Source organism: Schistocerca americana, chromosome 4 (genome assembly GCF_021461395.2).
Source record: "Schistocerca americana isolate TAMUIC-IGC-003095 chromosome 4, iqSchAmer2.1, whole genome shotgun sequence".
NCBI lineage: Eukaryota > Metazoa > Arthropoda > Insecta > Orthoptera > Acrididae > Schistocerca > Schistocerca americana.
In genome coordinates, this window is record NC_060122.1 from 401840400 (window position 1) to 401854341 (window position 13942).

General features: G+C 43.3%; 1 protein-coding gene across 1 annotated transcript in view; it reads left to right on the forward strand.

Moving 5' to 3' along the window:
- Nucleotides 1-7489: 7489 nt before the first annotated feature.
- LOC124613960 overlaps nucleotides 7490-13942 on the forward strand; it is a 31083-nt gene continuing 24630 nt past the window's right edge. Inside the window, exon 1 of the mRNA XM_047142741.1 lies at nucleotides 7490-7566. The gene's annotated coding sequence lies outside the window, so the exon portion shown is untranslated. The remainder of the gene's footprint in view (nucleotides 7567-13942) is intronic.

The window sequence follows — 13942 nt, forward strand, 5'->3', positions numbered from 1 at the left end:
AATACGGTGGTCATACCTGAAGCTCTATAAGCGAGCAAAACTTTAATTCTCAGGACAGAAGGCGATCTGGAAAACATCGTAAAAAAAAGAACGGAGGATTACGAGAAAAGTTCTTGGCCCAGAAATCACGTAAAGCAACCGATGAGTTATCAAACCTGGTAGCAGACGTTACAAAACTAAGTATAAAATTTTGGACATATTCAAAGGGTTTTAGTAATGAGATTTACACACAAAAGGCCTATATAGGACAATTAGAGAATATACTACGGAACCAACAAAATAAAAAGTACATCGAGAAAGCTCCGATAGGTGTAGTAGACATCAGTCTGTTCAGTCAAAAGGTAAACATTGGGTAGCACAGCCAGAGAGAACAAAGATCCATAAAATCAATAACCAAGTGATCAATAACCAAGTGAACTGAAGAAATAGAAACACCTCACGGATAAAGAATGACAGACACATGGAAAATCAGGAAAACTAATTAATCTAAAAGCACGGCTTGATCCAACAGGGCCCACATGCCAGTACTCAATATTAACTGTAGATCTGTAAAACTGTCGTGTCTTTCTATTTGTGTGTTTGAGCGCATTTTTCCAAAGCTATTACACGAATTTTCGTGGGATTTTTGTTTGGAGCTCCATATAGGCTTTAGTTCATCAAAATCGGACCACGGAAAAAAAGATATCGTGATTTAAAATGTTATCATTACGAATATTGTAAATGGGAAAGTAACTCCGTCAGCAACGTATTCACGACTATCCCGCTGAAACGATTTCGATGAAATTTTGTATGTTGGTAGCTTGAACCCTGAGGAAGAACTTATGCTACTTAAGAAAGATGGTAGATACTTATTGATTTGAAGAATATTACAGAACTACGGAAAAATATTTAATCTTTGAAAAAGCTATTTACTCTTTGACTTTTCATCTCTATCATACTTATGAAGATGTTTTTATTGGTTGATGTGTGCTATGTGATATGATTCAAACTAATAAATAAAATGCTTGTACAATTTTCATTGTGTTCAATCCATACTTCCACCTATTTGTTTCATGATGTACGCATTCTATAATGCATAGTTACTTCAATTGCACGATGCATACACACACTCTCCTGCCCATGCCCCTCTGTATTCACAGCTTGCCGCGACACTGAAGGTGCCGACACATTGCGTGTTGGGATAGCTTGTGTAGAGGACAGCGGAATACACATAACGACTCATGCTTACCCGAATAGGCAGACACGTGACGGCGGCTGATGTTATTGCGTACAGTAGCTTATTTACCGTCCCTCATCGTAACAAAACTGCTGATATGGGAGCACAGCTGCAGTAACAACTAATAATAATAATAATAATGATAATAATAATAATTGTAACAATGGTGATGGTGCAGAAAGGTATTAACTTGGAGCCGGTGTGTGTGTGTGTGTGTGTGTGTGTGTGTGTGTGTGTGTGTGTGTGTGTTTGTGTGTGTGTGTTTTGAAGAGAGAGAGAGAGAGAGAGGAGAGAGAGAGAGAGAGAGAGAGAGATTGTACACGGAGTTATGCCTAAATTGTTCTGTGAACTGACACGTTTAACATAAAAAGGAGGAATCATTAGAGTAAGGAAAGTGCGCTCCACACAGAGGCATGGAACCTACATATACACTGTGTGCTAAGCATTATTTAATTATAATAATAAATTTAACTGTTAACGACAGTTTCAGTGGCACAGATATTTTTAATTTATTTTATTTTTATTGATGGCACAGCAAGAACGATAGGACATATGCGGGCGCGGAGACTTGCGGACACCTTGGAGTTGTGGACACAATCGGTTCACGGAACGACGACCAGGTCGTAAGGGATAAGTCCCTCCCACCGCGCGACTGCTATGGTCGCAGGTTCGAATCCTGCCTCGGGCATGGATGTGTGTGATGTCCTTAGGTTAGTTACCTTTAAGTAGTTCTAAGTTCTAGGAGACTGATGACCTCAGATGTTAAGTCCCATAGTGCTCAGAGCCATTTGAACCTCCCACCTGCCGGCCGGAGTGGCCGAGCGGTTCTAGGCGCTACAGTCTGGAACCACGCGACCGCTACGGTCGCAGGTTCGAATCCTGCCTCGGGCATGGATGTGTGTGATGTCCTTAGGTTCAAAATGGTTCAAATGGCTCTGAGCACTATGGGACTCAACTGCTGTGGTCATAAGTCCCCTAGAACTTAGAACTACTTAAACCTAACTAACCTAAGGACATCACACACATCCATGCCCGAGGCAGGATTCGAACCTGCGACGTAGCGGTCGTGCGGTTCCATACTGTAGCGCCTTTAACCACTCGGCCACTCCGGCCGGCCAAATGTCCTTAGGTTAGTTAGGTTTAAGTAGTTCTAAGTTCTAGGGGACTGATGACCTCAGAAGTTAAGTCCCATAGTGCTCAGAGCCATTTGAACCATTTTGAACCTCCCACCGCCCCTCAGCGCAGTGTGAAGGTACACAAGTCCCTGTGCTTACTTCTAGTGTGACTATCAGTATGGAAGTTGTTACAAGGGACAAGGGCTCATTTCAATGGTTACGTGCATCGCAAATTTAGTCCGATCATCGCAAGAGGAAGAAGCACTGGAATATTTGAGAAGTGTCTTAAGTGTTCTGTGTGGACTACCTGACGACACAGCTCTTGAGGTGAAGAAGCAAACGGAGAGAGCGAGGACGAGGGCTCGAGAAGAAACTACTCAGTTATGCGAGATATACGTGGACGAAAAGGGGAATCTTCTTAATGAAGGTTATGACTTCGTTGAAATAATGCCTCTCAGAGAATATGAAAAAAGCCTTGCGTTATCAGTGGAATTAAGTGCGTTGGAACCAACAAGAGCCCAAGAACTATTCTGAAGCTGATCTCCATGAAGGTGTTTTAAAACTGGGTGACGGCAGTAGTTTTCTTCTGAAAGATGATAGACTACAAGAGAAGATACTTATTTTTAGTGTAAGCAAAGAAAAGAAAGTTTAGAAACGCCTTATCATATTTTTATTGATGAGGAGTCATAGCTAGTAAAAATGCAACAATCGCTTACTTGTTCTTCAACATATTAGCTTCTTGAAATCACGTCGCCAAATGAAAATGCTGACATAACTATCGATGGTATGAGGGTGGTTTCAGTACACTGAAGGACTGATAATGCAGTATGGTCAACAAATATTGACCGTGTGGAGGCCTCTAATATACTGGCAGTGTCAGGAGAGATGTAGTTTGAAAACGGGTATTTGTGGACACCTCGAGCTTGAGGAAGGCGAGGGACTGCTGCTCAAGTCATTTGGCAATGATGGTGTCTGCAAATCACCAGCAAACCCTGCAGTCCGCATATCTGTGTGTCCAAATTTATGTGGCATTCAAACAACGCTATACAGTAAATGCATGGTTTCACGGTGACATGCACTGATAAAATTCTCTCGAGCTTCCAGACGCGTGAGGTGGTTTAAAATTATGAAACGAAACGACTAACCAGAATCCCAGCCTAAATGTTTTATGCCTAGTGCACTTGAAAGTAGCACGACTTACCCACCTCAGCGTCAGACACCGACTAACAAAGAAAATTTATAGAACTTCCCAGGCGCTGTGCTAAATGACTAGCACATCAGGGAGCTTAGTTTCTGGTGGCTGAGTTTGCATTTGGCAAACATGAGGGTCTCGAGCTGGGTGCTTATTAGCGTCGATGTGGTGCTGTGGTCTGGTACAACATCCCCCCCCCTCCCCCCTCCTGCCTGCTGTGTATGACGATAACCTAGCTCGCGATTTGGTGGTCTAAATTGCACCAAATGAAGGCAGCCGCAAAGTGTATTAACACGCTGTACCTGCTTGGCGTCTGTTTCACCCACATTTCATGTGCCTGTTATTTGTAACGATTAATTAGGCTACATTTAGTCAAGGTTGTTCCTAGATATTTTCCCACCTTAGGCGAGAATTGCAAAATAACGCCTCCTCATTTTCACTAACAGTCGGTCTTAACGATATCTCCCCCCCCCCCTCCTCCCCTATTACTACCACCAACTAACGGTACAACAATGCAAATCCCCTCTTTACACACATCAAAAAAAGTTTTGCATCACCTCGGTTCCGAGGTTTCCTGTACAGAACATTGGAATAGAGATCAACGTGAACATCATTTCCGCCTTTTTATTGCTCATGAAAACCGCACATTACAAGTTGTACCACCACACAGCGAGACCTTCTGAGGCGGTGATCCAGACTGCTGTTTACATCGGTACCTCTAATACCCAGTAGCACGTCCTCTTGCATTGATACATGTCTGTATTCGCCGTGGCATACTATCCACAAGGCAGTGTTGGTCCAGACAGTCTCACTCCACACGGCGATGCGGCGTAGATCCCTCAGAGTGGTTGGTGTGTCACGTCGTCCATAAACAATACTTTTCGATCTATCCCAGGCTTGTTCGATAGGTTCATGTCTGGAGAACGTGCTGGCCACTGTAGTCGAGCGATGTCGTTATGCTGAAGGAAGTAATTCACATAATGCCACCCCAAAACAGCAGGGAACTTCCACCTTGCTGCACCCGCTAGACAGCGTTCGCATGTCGTCATATTCCCCTAAATCCTAGGAGTGCTGCAGTGACCAACCATGAGACCCAATGGTGCAGAGTTATGTATCTAAAGTGAGTTTATTTTCTTTGATGTAGTGAATCTATCTTCTAATGACCTTCTTACCCAACTGGAACGTGTGTTAGTCAGTAAGCGCAAGAGCGCTGTATTCCATCCCCCTGATGACACGATCCTTTGCTGAGAGAATTATGCCAAGGCCGTTCTTTAAGAATTCGCCTACCTCCCTCCCCATTCCCATAAGGAACCAAATTATTAAGATGACTTTTCTTTGTTAAAAGACTGATAAAATCGAGGAGAGATCATCCTGCTGATTATAAATGTTATCTTTCATAGAATATAGTTCGTTAGTTTTTACCCCCCATGTGCATCCACCTCTACCTACCACCTCCTGTGATTACTGATAACAGCTGTCCTGCTTGAGAAATGTCTTTTAAAATGCTTAATGAAATTAATTCCACGGTCAGTCGTTATGAAGTCGCGTAATTAGATTCTATTGCACATTTAGAAATAAATCATTGTGACAAACTCTAGTAAATTCCGTTACTGACTTCAGATTACACTGCACACAGTGAAACTTGCAAATGGAGAAACATTGCCTGCTAATAATAATAAGCGCAGTGGCTTCATATAATTCATGGATATGATGTTTACCGTATTTTAATTAAAATCAGAATTCTGAATCAGATGGTAATTAAGTTATAGGTGCTATAAATAAGTAACAGTAAATAAAATGGAAAGAACAATGGACACCTTTTAATACCTATAATTTCTGTTTGCATTTGTAGATCGAAATGTGCCAAACATACAGAACTCGTACACCAACATTAAATTCGTTTATCCATTTGTGCTCAAGGACTCACCACAACTCAGTTCTATCTGTGCCGCTGTCCACTTTCCTGTATGAACTTGTCTGATATACACTCCTGGAAATGGAAAAAAGAACACATTGACACCGGTGTGTCAGACCCACCATACTTGCTCTGGACACTGCGAGAGGGCTGTACAAGCAATGATCACACGCACGGCACAGCGGACACACCAGGAACCGCGGTGTTGGTCGTCGAATGGCGCTAGCTGCGCAGCATTTGTGCACCGCCGCCGTCAGTGTCAGCCAGTTTGCCGTGGCATACGGAGCTCCATCGCAGTCTTTAACACTGGTAGCATGCCGCGACAGCGTGGACGTGAACCGTATGTGCAGTTGACGGACTTTGAGCGAGGGCGTATACTGGGCATGCGGGAGGCCGGGTGGACGTACCGCCGAATTGCTCAACACGTGGGGCGTGAGGTCTCCACAGTACATCGATGTTGTCGCCAGTGGTCGGCGGAAGGTGCACGTGCCCGTCGACCTGGGACCGGACCGCAGCGACGCACGGATGCACGCCAAGACCGTAGGATCCTACGCAGTGCCGTAGGGGACCGCACCGCCACTTCCCAGCAAATTAGGGACACTGTTGCTCCTGGGGTATCGGCGAGGACCATTCGCAACCGTCTCCATGAAGCTGGGCTACGGTCCCGCACACCGTTAGGCCGTCTTCCGCTCACGCCCCAACATCGTGCAGCCCGCCTCCAGTGGTGTCGTGATTGGAGGGACGAATGGAGACGTGTCGTCTTCAGCGATGAGAGTCGCTTCTGCCTTGGTGCCAATGATGGTCGTATGCGTGTTTGGCGCCGTGCAGGTGAGCGCCACAATCAGGACTGCATACGACCGAGGCACACAGGGCCAACACCCGGCATCATGGTGTGGGGAGCGATCTCCTACACTGGCCGTACACCACTGGTGATCGTCGAGGGGACACTGAATAGTGCACGGTACATCCAAACCGCCATCGAACCCATCGTTCTACCATTCCTAGACCGGCAAGGGAACTTGCTGTTCCAACAGGACAATGCACGTCCGCATGTATCCTGTGCCACCCAACGTGCTCTAGAAGGTGTAAGTCAACTACCCTGGCCAGCAAGATCTCCGGATCTGTCCCCCATTGAGCATGTTTGGGACTGGATGAATCGTCGTCTCACGCGGTCTGCACGTCCAGCACGAACGCTGGTCCAACTGAGGCGCCAGGTGGAAATGGCATGGCAAGCCGTTCCACAGGACTACATCCAGCATCTCTACGATCGTCTCCACGGGAGAATAGCAGCCTGCATTGCTGCGAAAGGTGGATATACACTGTACTAGTGCCGACATTGTGCATGCTCTGTTGCCTGTGTCTATGTGCCTGTGGTTCTGTCAGTGTGATCATGTGATGTATCTGACCCCAGGAATGTGTCAATAAAGTTTCCCCTTCCTGGGACAATGAATTCACGGTGTTCTTATTTCAATTTCCAGGAGTGTAGTTCACGGTACTTGTCTTTGTCCATTTCTACGAAACGTCTTACACAGCTATTTAAGAATGCTGACAAAAAACAATTTTATGTTTGAATAAAACGGTTAAGAGGCTCACTATTGCCAATAAAATTTATGCTAATATCGTATTTTACCGAGCTAATTGATCCAAGTCGTATTAAGGACAGGAGTTATTCACAAAAAAAAGATACAATTATGAATTATACCCAAGAGGAAAATTAATATAAATTATAAGAATTTTACTGGCCAGTTATTCGTTGTATCGTTTTGCGTTCTACATCCGGAATTGTTGACAAACACTGACTCTACTGTGACGAATATTTTACGTGCATTTTTGCGGCATACAAATGTTTGCGACGCAAGTACATTTCGCGGTAAAGATAAGAACGTAAGTTACACGAGGAGTTGGAGACCAATCATGACGCACTGCGGACAGCGGATGTGCTTATCTGGCACAGATATCAAATGCAGGTGCTATGCTGCTTGGATTCGATTGTTGGTCATTTGTGAATGAGAGTCCCCTCTCCGTGTGTCTCAGTGTTTCCGCAGCTTCGAAGCGAAGAAGGCTGTATGCATTTGTGGTGCCAGGCAGATCTTCAATCTTCTTTGAAGGATAATTGAGGAATTTCTCGGTGAGTAAAATGTGACGACAGGCTTCTTCAGCTACACCTACACGCACACGTTTCGCGTCTGTAGTCAGTTTTAGTGGACGTCTTATAGGCGAATGAGCTCGTCATTAGATAAACAGACAGACACGTTTCATTGTTGTTGGAAGTCCTACGAGTGGTGCCGGGTTTTACCGATCGCGGTTCAAATCCCCGCCTGGCAATCCTATTTAGGTTTTTCGTGGTTTCCTGACATCTTTTAAGGGGAAAATCGGAATCGTTCCTTTGAAAGTAACTCTGGCAGCTTAATTCCGCTATCATTGTTCTACCCAAACAAGTGTTCCGCCTCTGGTGAACATTAGGTTAAAGCTCAATAAATACCGTTTACTTTCAGATATTCCTGCCAGTACTGAATGCTGTTGTACGTAATGGCGGCATCACATACATAGAAGGCTTTTGCTAGTTCTTTATTTTGTTTCGTTGGTAACATCAAAATAAATTTATTGCAGCATCATTTCTGAATTTCACAAGAAAAATGACCCTCGTCTTCAGACTGTCAGGCAATGATTAGCTACAATGAAAAGAATATGCCTTTTTCGGTTGAACGTAGATATAAACATCACTTTTCTTCCAAACTACATTTTATTCTATTTAGAATACGTTTGCACAGAAATACAACCCTGTAAAGCCACATAAGACCACACTTTTTAGTGGAGAGGAAATTGTTGTTTATTTTGTTTATTTACATTCCACTCATAATATAGGGTGAGTCAGGAGGAAAAGTACACGCTCTGAGAGATGATAGTGATTCAGAACAAAAAACTTCATATGGACGTATGCCCTATCCGGAATGGTTTCCGAGATGGAACACATTTAGTATAACATCTGTACGTTTTTCTAGAATAACTCGAAAACCTCACATTCCATCGAAAACGTGCCGCAGTATAAAATTAAACTACATTAAATTTCTTACAAAAAAAGTCGTATTCATTTTTTCTGCAGGACAAAGAGTTTGCATGAAGAGAGAGCGAGAATACTGAAAATCTCGCGCGACGCGCGTTCTCTGTAGCTTAGGCAGCTTTTGTAGGCCAATTTGCAGTAGTTTCCCGATTTGATAGACCTCGCGAGTTCTCTGTAGCTTAGGTAGCTTTTGTAGGCCAATTTGCAGTAGTTTCCAGATTTGATGGACCGGACTTCCTCTACACTACTCCGGTATTTTGTAAACAATGACTATGTTTGAATAATACAGAATACAAATATCAATGTACATTCAAAGTGTTCTATGTCGGAAACCACTCAGAACTGGGCATATGTCCATATGAAGTTTTTCGTTCAGAGTTAGTAATACTGCGCATGATCCTATAGGAAATAGAATGTTCTTGCCGTAACCTCTTCTATGAACTAGGCCACTCAGTCGATTTTTGGGTGGACCTACCGTTCTAAATAAGGCGCTAAAAATTTGTAATTTTTAAATGTATAAAAGTTTGACAGACGGGAAGGTCTCATTCACCACCAAAGAAAGTACTACGACCAACGAATAATCGAACACCACAGGTACAACTGTGTCTTAGCAGTTACCCAATGAGGTGCGAAATCTCATACTGATAGATAATTAGAGCTCAATTTGAGGAGCTCCGAGGTGGAAAAACTGTAATGAAATGCCACAAATCATGAGCAGGGGTAAAACTCCTGAAGTATTGTTCCATCGGCTGATAATGGTAATCAGAATTCTCGTGGTGGTACGTCGTTGTGGCGATGTCAGACCTCAGGCAGGACGCACGTATTCCTGATTAAATACCGGTACTTATAGTCAGCTGCATTTAGAGACTGCGTTAGATATGAGACCTCATTTTTCTGGCCTCAATACACACTGCATACTGTGTGATAAGAACAAGCGGAAAGGAAACCATAATGCATTTAATCATAGTCTCCTCTTCATTGAGCAAACGAAGAACACGATAAAAAATGAGTCGTGCTTGGGTAGCTCAGTTGGTAGAGCACTTGCCCGCGAAAGGCAAACGTCCCGAGTTCGACTCTCGGTCCGGCACACAGTTTTAATCTGCCAGGAAGTTTCGTATCAGCGCACACTACGCTGCAGAGTGAAAATCTCATTCTCGAAACATCCCCCAGGCTGTGGCAAGCCATGTCTCCACAATATCCTTTCTTTCAGGAGTGCTAGTTCTGCAAGGTTCGCAGGAGAGCTTCTGTAGAGTTTGGAAGGTAGGAGACGAGGTATTGGCAGAAGTAACGCTGTGAGGACGGGGCGTAAGTTATGCTTGGGTAGCTCAGTTGGTAGAGCACTTGCCTGCGAAAGGCAAAGGTCCCGAGTTCGACCGGCACACAGTTTTAGTCTGCCAGGAAGTTTCGTATCAGCGCACACTCCGCTGCAGTGTGAAAATCTCATTCAGCGAAAATATTGTTGAGAAAACAAGATATTTTCTGCTACTAATACAGACAAACAAATTGCTGTAAACTTCTGTTTAGAATTTCTCAAGCTGTTCAGAAAGAGGTGTCCACACACAGCGGACAATATTTCCAGAAATCAGCAACATCTTGGAATTTTATGCGACGTGAGATGAAACACGGTTTTCCTGGTTTAACAAGTGTCGTGGGAGCACGTAAACAGATATGGCAAAGGAATTCCCAAACAGCTGGCATACCTGCGGCTATGGGATTGCAGCCGATAATGGGAGACTCACCTGCCACAAAGCCTCACTGAAGGTAGAACCAAGCGTTTTGCTAGTGCAAGTAACTCGTTACAGCATTGTCGCACGGTCATTAGAGTCTCGAGAAAATAAAATAAAGAGATGAGAGGTAGAGACGGAAGGGTAAATAGTGAGAGAGTAAGAGAGATGATCAAGCGAAATTGATTACGGACAATAAAATTAGTTAAGAAGCTCAGTTTAACAAGTTTCGGACATAAAAGTATCATTGTGTTGACCTAAAGGCTTAGTTTGAGTATTTTTACACCATGATGCCGTAGGGAATTCTGAGACGTGGGACATGAAGTAAATGGAGTGTTTATTGAGCAGAAAAAATGTTAATGAAGTAGGAAACCGCACATCTTGCGGTGCCCTCATTAAGGATCCTGAAGTTCTTACACTTATTTTGTATTTGTTGATTTGTACTTTGACTCATTTCATACATCTAAAGGTTCTCTTCCTTGAGAAAAACTACAGAACATTATGAATGAAAGAATTTATCATTAAGGGAGGACTCGATAGAAATAGAGAAAGTGATGGAGGAAGGAGAAAAATGGAGAACCGGAAGAAAGAGGGAAACTGGTATCAAGCACGTTTTTTTCAAATTCTTTATTTAATCAGTTTGTCCTCTTCACGAAGATAACAAAATTTCTGACTTAAGTCTTCCAGCACAGCACCCAAAGGTTCAAACAATCTGTTCCGTAAACACTCTGCTGTTTCCTAGTACTCGCAGGTACTTTTATGACCGCGCCGATACCAGTTGTTGCTCATTAATCTAGTAGCTGAAAGGTATTACATTTTGACTTTATCTAACTGTCCATTATCTTTTTATCAAATATAATTTTCCCTTCATATAAACACATCATTTGCGAGAGGAATGAACTTGCGATTAATATTGACCCGAATGTTGTTAATATATAAAAAGAATAGTAGACGTCTAATACAATTCCATTGGGGGCAAACATATGAAGTTAGTTTTTGGCTGTGGATTTTTTTAAATTTTTATTTTTCGTTTCGGGATAATCTTCTACTTTCTCGTTGTCAAGGAGTCAAGTTTCTCATGGTTGAACTTTCCGCAATACAGACAGGTAGTGAGGGTCCACACTAAGAACGTCTTTATGTCCGAAGTTCCAATACGACTCCTGTAACAGATAGATACCAAAACACAGGGCGGAATCTTGGGTCGGATGTGCTGCCCTTCATTGTCAGAATTAGTTACTGACAGAACACAACACAAGGAGCTTACAAAGTGCTTTCTCCCATCGTGAACATAGAGCAATCGAGATTATATTAACCGAGATATTACCGAGGCTGACAGATTGCCTGGCCTCCAGGTTATATTCTGGGACGGCCACCCACAGCAGACAGCGTTGGCTAAGGTCCCTGTGTGAGATAACAAGATCACGTAATCGATGAGAGCGCAGATACTTGCTGATAGCATGCGACTGAAGTAACGCCACAAAATGAAAGGTGCGCTCTGGATCTACCGTTTTCTTTTGGGCGAACGGATTTTCGCCATAATTTACATGCGAATACTGTCCTAATTTGGTGTCGTTTGTACCCGTTCTTGCTGAATGCAGTCTTTAAATGTTTCACTACAATAAAAGTGGATATCAACGATGACAAACTGATCTACTTTCGTGGTAAAAGAAGGCGAAAATCCTTTCATCCAACAGAGAGAAACAGAGCTACAGCAAATCCCACCTTAAGCAAGACGGGACATGAATTAGGCAAATTCGGTGTTAGGTCTGTGTTCCGCCCACTGCCGAATATTAAGGAATTGCCGCATCCAGTGAAAGAAGACCTTGGTTTGAGAGCAGCTGCCATAGACAACTTGTCAAGTGAATGAGTGTAAACCAAGAGCAGACGCCGGCCGTAGTGGCCGAGCGGTTCTAGGCGCTACAGTCTGGAACCGCGCGACCGCTAGGGTCGCAGGTTCGAATCCTGCCTCGGGCATGGATGTGTGTGATGTCCTTAGGTTAGTCAGGTTTAAGTAGTTCTAAGTTCTAGGGGACTGATGACCTCAGAAGTTAAGTCCCATAGTGCTCAAAGCCATTTGAGCCAAGAGCAGACACAAACACGTGGGCACCCGCGGCGGGTGGTAATGCAGTTGTCTAGGGCACACTGTCTGCACGGTGTACTACCGCTTTACTGAACTTTCACTGGGCACAAACGGCACGTCGAGTTGAGAAACTTTGAAACGTCAGCGACAGCGGCACATAGTATTCGGAAGGGCAGAAAAGCGGGTTTGAAGAAACTAAGATCCTGTCTCACGGTTCGTCTTAAATCCGAGAACACTAAAGCGGGAACATGCTACATTGCTACTAAACAATCGTAAATTTACTACTCCAAATGTTATTCAATGGAAGTCATAATTTATACGTTATAAATTAGTTAATTACATTTATTAGATCTACAATGGTACGTTATATCAAAATTAAGTTCAAAATATCCTGTTTCAATCCCTATAATGACTACTTTGCTGCTCAAAATGTAAATGGAAAAGAAGTCTTAATACATGTTACACACCAGGTAACAATTATTATTATTTGTGTGTATTTTACACACTAAATGAGCAGAGGCCTCCACTTTACACACTGTTATTACAAAAAAGACCTAGTTCAGTGTTCTGCACAAATTGTAGTAGTTACAAAATGTCGTCATTCTTCATTTTCTCGAAGGACAAAATGAGCAATTTTACCTTGAGGTGGTTGTTGGTGTCAAAACGAAACTCAACACCATCCATATTGTGCTAATTTCAGCAGTAAAAGCCGCGATCAGCACTGAAGAAGACCAGTGTGATATAAACTAACACTTTTCTAACTCTGTCTGCTTGACATTTTGCCTAGATGGCACACTAAGATAAATTCTAAGTAATAAAATAAATATGCCGACTATTAGGCAATAAAACAAATATGCTGACTGCTGGGAAACAGGCACATGATTACTAAATATCCGTAATATTTACGACTAGAATACCAGTGTTAGTAGACCGCTGGAGTCAGGAAATTGTAACAACAATGTTAGGCATGAAGCTACTCAAGAGCACATGTCGCCTATGTGTCCAGATAGACGGAACCGCGAAGATGGTTGGTTGGTTTGGTTTGTGGGGCGATCAACTGCGCGGTTAGCAGCAATCCGCGAATAGATACCGACTGCAATCGTAACTTTTATGACGGTTTAGTAATCTAAGATTAACAGGATTTTATAGTAAGAGAAATAGTAAAAATTTGTATGTCCACCAGCACACTGAACAGAAACACTGGCTTCAATATTTGTCGAAGCTGGAGATGGGCGCTAAAGACCAAACGCTTACTCTTAAGGTTCCCGTTCCGCTCTTTTGCCGCTCCACATTTTATTCATCCGCGAATCACCTCTAAAAAAACACTATGAAAAAAACATTATTCATATATCTACATCTACATCTACATTTATACTCCGCAAGCCACCCAACGGTGTGTGGCGGAGGGCACTTTACGTGCCACTGTCATTACCTCCCTTTCCTGTTCCAGTCGCGTATGGTTCGCGGGAAGAACGACTGTCTGAAAGCCTCCGTGCGCGCTCTAATCTCTCTAATTTTACGTTCGTGATCTCCTCGGGAGGTATAAGTAGGGGGAAGCAATATATTCGATACCTCATCCAGAAACGCACCCTCTCGAAACCTGGCGAGCGAGCTACACCGCGATGCAGAGCGCCTCTCT